Consider the following 8,054-nt stretch of genomic DNA (forward strand, 5'->3'; position numbering starts at 1 on the left):
ATTTATACCATGAAAAACTGAATATATTCCAAATAGTAAACACCGAAAGAGTACCAAGATATATACTAATTATATTTTAAAAAATAAAGGACAAAGAAACAATCTGAATACAGTGAAAGGAGTTATGAAGTACCTCCATGGAAATACTAACCCTAATGACAGCAGTTTTCTCATTTGAGTCTGCAGAGGTGAATGGATAGCCTTACAGTGTTTTCAAGTGTCGAAAAATAGAACCATCAACTCTGAATTCTGTAAACATCAAAACTGTTCTTCAGGACTAAAAAGCAAATGAAAACATTATCTGACAAAGGAAAACTAAACGGATTTTTTTACCAGTAGACTTTCCCTTAAAGATTGACTAAAAGAAGTTGTTGAAACAGAAAGGGATTTTTAAAATAATTTTGGAGCATTAAGAAGGAATAACAACAACCAAAAGAGCAAAACTATACATACACACAATCGTTAGCTTTTTTCTCATGAGTTTTATAAATTATATTTAATGATTAGAACAAAATTATAACACTAGAAGATAATCAAAGCAATGATATTTAAATGTGGGGACTGTAAGGGGACCTAAATAGAAGTGAAGCTTTCACATTTTATCCAAAATTTGATACTAGCAGACTATAATAAATCAAATATTTTTATATCCAGGGAATCCAGTAAGAAAAATATACAAAGAAATATATTTAAAAATATAAAAAGTGTTATTAAGTAACTTGGGAAGACAAGAAAAAAGGAATAGAAGAAAAAGGAAGCAGAGGAAACAAATACAAAGCAAGTAATAAAATAACATTTAAAAGATGACATTAATAATAGCCTTAAATATAAATGATCTAAGTATCTGATCAAAGAGAGGTTGGCAGTATGGAGAAAATATATGACCAGGTGTAAGACTCACTTCAAATTCAATAGCAAAGTGGACTCAAAGCAAAAGGATGGAAAAATATATCCCCTACAAATATTAAGCAAAAAAATGCAATAGTAGATATACTACTATCCAAAGAAGTAGATGTCAGAACAGATAAAATGACTAGAGACAAAAAAGGGACAGTATACACTGATAAAGTGATCAATTCACAATGAAGACATAAAGATTTCTATTGTGTTTTCACCAAACAGAGAATCAAAATACATGAAGCAAAATGATGAGCTAGAAATACATAAATATGGTTGGAGAATTCAACACATCCTTTTTTATTACTTTTTTCAAGCTCTATTAAATTTATCAGACTTCTCATATTGGCATAAGTTTAGTTTATGAAGGGTCTACTGGTAACTGTGATCACAATCACTCAAAATTTCTGTGTATAGCTTAAGTGCATATGCATTATTTCTTCTAAACAAGATTAATTGGAAAATAGTTTGTCTGAGAGTATTGCCCAGAATGCACTGAATAAAGATGTAAGATTATCACTTATATTAATAATTCATTGGCTTTAATAATTAAATAATAATTGAAAATCACTGATAAACTGTAAATGGGCTTTATAGATACAAAACAATGATTGTGGTAGAACTTTCAAGTGGTTGAACAATGAAAATCTAGCAGTTAATAAAATAGTTCTTCCTTTTTTATTAGGGGGTGTTGGAAGCATGCATTTTTAATAAGAAAAGTTTAATTATATGCTTCTAATAAAAATAATTATCCTTAAACATTTGAAATCTAAATTGAAAAGTTGAACAAAAGAATAAAACAATACTGAGCCAAAATACCCCAAGAGACAAATTTATAGTTTTTAAACTATAAATAAACTATGAAATAAAAAATGTGACAAATTAGGCCTGACCTGTGGTGGCACAGTGGATAAAGCATCAATCTGGAAACGCTGAGGTTGCCGGTTCAAAAGCCTGGGCTTGCCTGGTCAAGGCACATATGGGAGTTGATGCTTTCTGCTCCCCCCCTTCTCTCTCTTTCTCTCTCTCTCTCTCTCTCTCTCTCTCCCTTCTCTATAATGAATAAATTAAAAAAAATCTTTAAAAAATGTGCCAAATTATTCAACAAACAATTTTCTATTGAAAACTTTTCAAAGGGAAATCTAGGGAACATATTTTGCATATGGATGTAAACATGTGAATGAAAACTATATCTTCCTAACTAGAGTTTTAAAATAGTTTTATTGGTAAAATAGTTTGATTGTATATAGTATACAGTTTACCCATTTGAACTGTACACTTCAGTGTTTTTAAAATAGATTCACATAGTTGTGTAAGCATCACCACATTCTAATTCTGGAATATTTTCATTACCCTCAAAAGAAACTCAGGACTAACCAGTAGTAACTGTCACTTCTGCCCATCTCTCCACTCCTCCCAAAATACTCCCAGTTTTGAGTTAAATTATTATACTTTATATTCCCTCTATATGTAAATTTGCCTATCCTTAATATCTTACATAAATTAAAACATATAATATGTGTTTTCTGGTGAATGGCATCTTTCACTTGGTGTAATGCTTTCAAAGTTAATCTGTATTATACTGTACATTAGTATCCAGTTTATATGGCCAATTTATGAATATGGGACATTTTTATCCATTTATCATTAATGGATTTTTGTCATGAGGAGGTGCTTCCATATTTGCCTATCACAATAATACTGCTATGAACACATTTGTTTAAAAGTCATTATGTAAGTATATTTTCTTATCTTTTAAGTATATATATGTATATTTAGGTGGAGACTCTATGTTTAACGTTTTGAGTAACTGCCAAATAATTATCCAAAACAGTTGCCCCATTTTACAATTTCTTCAGCAACATAATGAGAGTTCTAATTTCTCCACAACATTCTGTCTTTTTTTTTTTTTTTTATAAACACCCTAGTGGATGTGAAGTAGCATTTCGTTATGATTTTGATTTGCATTTCCCTGATGGCTATTTTTATGTTGCTCAAATGTACTTGTTCTACTTCTAAGAATGACATTTTGAAGGGAGAATAATTTTTTTAGCATGTTTATATAGCATGAAAGAGTGACTGTGAAGTCAAGAAAAAAGAGCTATATGTTTAGTAATACTTTACTTTTTCAAGCTTGCAGAAGGTAACTATTCCACTAAAGATACCATTTGCTTCTTTTTAGATATTTAAGTTGTGTCATAGGAAGACAGTATTCTTTTCATATTTTTCTCATAATATGAACTGAAACAGGTAGATTACAAGTTATATTATTTACATAAAATGAACTAAAAGTCTAAAATAATTCTAAAAATGACAAAATAATACTGGAGTTAACTCACAATGACAGATGTCCTATATAGTCTAATATATTTCCAGTGTACCATTCTATATCTTTATTAAAAATAAGTTTATTTCTTCATTATTCTACAACAAAATATCTAGGGAGAAAAAATATTCCCCAAAATTATGCAATACTTTGCAAATTTTATTTAATTTTCTTGAATAAATAAGCTGTTGTTATGGTAGCACTTTGTTACTTTAAGTTTATGGAATAATTGGGTTAGCCGAATCCTAATAAGTACACTAATATCTACTATAATAAAAACTACTATAATATGTAAAGAAATCTATGTCTCTTTTTATCTGCCTGACTTTCTAAACGCATTGTCCAGAATTCCTAAAAGTTCCTGAGTTCAAGGTTTAGGGATGTTGTCAAGAGCCATAGTACCTCTGCATGGCAGTTTGTATCCTTCAGGAAGTATATACTGGGACAGAATTGGAAATATAAGAAACTTGTTAGGAGAAATAACTGTTCATATTTAAGAATTAGGGGAATAGGAATCAGTGAGCAAAGCTTTTAGATCATAAAAGGTCTGTCACTTGTTAAAGGTAAGGGATAAGGAAGGAGGATTATGTACAAAAAGCATTAACCTGCATTGCAGCTCTGAAAAAATCTTAGCAAGTACCCTGAAAAGCTTCAAAGCAAAGACAGTTACATTTTTTAGTGGCTGATTTCAGAGATGCAGCAGCAGAAGTCAGCTTCCCTCCTTAATGGAGATCTGAGGGACATACATCCATGGCTTCCCTGGTTCACCTCTTACATATAACATCCCTTTCTCCATCCCTATTTGTTGAGCAGTTACTTCTTCCATGGTCCCCATGTGAAACTTAGCAGAAGGAGTTTTGTTGTGCACACTGCAGTTGTTCTCAGGCCCACAACTGGCACCCACTTTCTTTTCCTCCACACTCCATTCTGAGTTTTCCTTACCCTCATTTTATTTCTGTTGTAAATGACAGTGTTTCAAAATCTTTGTGTTTGGAAGACTCTTCTTAATCTTGCCAGTGTTTATGTCTCCAGTTATAGACACTTTCTTCCAGCCATTCCTAACTAATTTAGATGATCTACTCACAATCCTGTACCCTGAAATGTCATGGGAATTGAAGTTACAAGTGCCAATAATACCTCTTCCACCCCTAATGAACAAGTAGTTTTGCTTGACCTTCACTATTGCCATTTCAGTAATGGAACAAAGTTTTACCTGTCTTGTAGGTAATACTCTATACCAGAGGTAGTAAACCTTTTTATACCTACCACCCACTTTTGTATCTCTGTTAGTAGTAAAATTTTCTAACCGCCTACCGGTTCCACAGTAATGGTGATTTATAAGTAGGGAAGTAACTTTATAAAATTTATAAAGCAGAGTTACAAAAGCATATGATAATAATTACTTACCAAGTACTTTATGTTGGATTTTCGCTAAGTTTGGCAGAATAAATCTTTATAAAACAACTTACTATAGTTAAATCTATCTTTTTATTTATACTTTTGTTGCTCTGCTACCGCCCACCATGAAAGCTGGAACGCCCACTAATGGGCGGTAGGGACCAGGTTGACTACCACTGCTCTATTCCAATATAAGTTTCTTTGGTTTTTTTTAAAGCAACTTATAATATATACTCAAGCAAGAAAGTATAATTTAAATAACAATATTTTTAAAGGGAATTTGGGGATTTTTCTACTACATTTCAGGTAATAGTAAATCTTTCATTCTTCATAAATTATATAATTTATTTTATTTGTACATATATACTTGCACATATTCTGAAAATGAATTCACTATAACACATATAACATAGTTAAGTATTTCTACTTTCAAACTTTTTTGAAGCAGTCTAGAAAACTGTGAAACTCTATAATAATGCAGTTTTTTATTATTTTTATATATTTATATATAAATTGCAGAAATAGTGCAACATCTGGGTAAGTGCAAAATATATATTATCATAAATGATTTTCTGAATGATAGTCTGCTGTGAGAAAAGAATAGTTAGGAAAGTGACTCACAGTTTCTTATATATGATCACTGATTTAAAATGTAATTTAGAATACTTATTAAACTTCAAGCATATTAACATGCTCTAATTATCTAGTAAATGTTATTAGGTTCACATATACATGGATAATATGTAATAATCTTTAGTTTTGTTGATGTTGAGAATTTTATTTTCTGAAGCTATTCTTTTCAGGCTAAGAAGGAGAGAATATTTTCAGTAAATGGAAACTTTCAGAATCTTTTGAATCACACTAACTAAGTAAGTAAGTATGTTTCTATTTCCCAAGAAACATAAGAAGAAAAACACCCTTTTATTACAAGGAAATGAAATAACTTTATATTAGAGTTAAGAACTTTGTACTGTGGCAAATAATTAGATAATCCCTGTGCCCTAAATTGCCAAAGGGAAGTGGATGCACTGTAATTCTGAAATAGTAAGTTCATTATTAGAGAAGAGAAAGCATTGTTTATATTACTCTACATAATTATTGATAAAACCAGGATTATGATAATAAAGTAAGCATCTAATTATTAGATATAACTGATGTCCTTTACCCAGTGTGGAAAAAATACAGAATAATTCAAAAGGTTTAGAAGCAATGTAAAATTTATGAAATTCATGTCTGTTATATGTATTTGATTAATTCATATCTTTTATTAGCATTACATCTTGAGATCACCTTCTAAGTATAAAATTTCAAAAAAGAGATGATTGGTAATTTGACTGATTAAGTTTTGAAATATTACCTTTCTTAAATTATGGTCAACAGTATTACACCTAGCATGTCATTGTCACATCATCAATTTTAATGGATATAGGATTTATAATTCTATAATAAAATGTACTAAAGCATTTTTTTAAAGATGCTCATCTCAAACTGTATTTGAATGCCTTCCCAGTGCTTTAGTCATAACAATAAGTTGATGGCATTGCTGTCACTATTCTGGCAATAAATCATCAAAGAAAGGCTGAGATATAGGGAAAAAGCTTTTATTCAGACACACAACTTCAATAACACAAGGAGATTGCAACCAATTACCAGTAAACAAATTGGTTTTTGTAGACATATTCGGTCTTTGTCAGGCTTTCTTCTATGTGGAAATTCCAACAGAAGCTATCATATATAGATGTATATGCCTAGTACTAATCTCTAATCAATTCCAAAGGATTTGGAGACAGATGATAAACATCTCTGCTACCTAGAAGCCAGAGCTAAGTTCCTATCCATCCTAAATTTGCATATACCTTTGATTTTTAATTATGAATACTTTATGCAGATTCTTAAGTCTTCTGTATCTCAGTGAGTAATAACTTTTAATCTTTAAATTACCATTGAATTATATTAATATTAAGAATATGATGTGTGTTTGTGTATGTGTGTGGGGGGGTGGGTATATATTAAAGCATGTGTGACTAGCTACACAGAATTCAGATTGGAAAGAATGAAAAATGCTCAAAGGAATTGTAATAAAATTAAGACTTTGTTAAGGTTAAATAAAAGAAGGGTAATTATTTCTGTATCAGTATAGAGCTAGATATACAGATAGAGAGGCAGAGATAGAGACTGTTTTATTATTAAGCAATATGTATTTCACCACTCTTTTTTTAAAAAAGGAAATTTTAGAACACTGAACTATATGTTAGTAACATTTTCCACATAAATTCTTAAGATTAGTTTACAGTTTTGGTCTTAGAAGTCTTTCTTTTGTTATACATGGATTGTAATTCTAAAACTAATTTACTATTCTTATTTTTCTGTAGAGTACATGTAATAAAGGGTATGACTCCACTTTGTGTGTGTGTGTGTGTGTGCACATGTGCGTGTGTTTCGTTATATCTTTTAAGTTTCATCCTTTTTTTTCTTTCTCCTATGGCCCACATTTGAGAAAGCAAATGAAATGCTGAAGACTGGGTGCTGGTTCCTTTGTACCAGTGGAAAAACAAACCACATAAACCTTTAGTTGTTTATATCTAGCCATTTTTCACAAATGACTTTTTTTTTCTATTATGCAACATATTACCCGATTATGGTCTCATGAAGATTTCAGTCTCTTTCATGACTATAACCATCCGCTGCTGACAAACACATTTCCGTCCCTAACAAGTAGATTCATATCCACCTAGCTATTTCTAAATTAGTTGGGCGTCAAACTTTTTGGACTTAATATGTCCTAAATGAATTTCTATGCAGTCTTCTACTTTCAGTATATGAACTCATTTCGTAGATGTTTAAGCCAAAATAGTTGGGATTATATTTGTTTAACTTTTTATCTCATATGTCATATTTAATCCGCCTCTTAACATTTCCAGGTCTATTTCCAAAATATGTACACAATCTGATCATTCTCAAAATTAAGGTTTTTATACGCTAAGCCAAGCTGTCATCATTGTTTGCCTGTATTATTGCAGTAGATTCAGTAGATTCCAACTTAATCAACTGATTTATAGCCTTAATTTCTTTAAGCTATATTCAACAATAATCAAAAGTGATTGTGTTATAAACTCAATCACATAACTTCAGTGACTCTCTATCTCACCCAAGAACAAAACAACATACAAAAATGACTTAGAGGTTCTATAGGGTCTGATCCTCATTATTTCACTAATGATCCTCATTATTTCTGCATACTTTTCTTCAAATGTACCAATTAAGTTTTATCTAAGAGTCTTGCAGTGACTGTTTGCTCTCCTTTGAATATTCTTGCTCAAAATAGCTGAAACTCTGTTTTCACCCCAGCTCTTTTTTTTTTTATCTCTGCCTCATAATTTTTAAGAGCAATGTATTTTCAGATGCTTCTATTTAATGACTAGCTAAAGCATAT

The sequence above is a fragment of the Saccopteryx bilineata genome, chromosome 3 (assembly GCF_036850765.1).
Source record: "Saccopteryx bilineata isolate mSacBil1 chromosome 3, mSacBil1_pri_phased_curated, whole genome shotgun sequence".
In the NCBI taxonomy this organism is placed as follows: Eukaryota; Metazoa; Chordata; class Mammalia; order Chiroptera; family Emballonuridae; genus Saccopteryx; species Saccopteryx bilineata.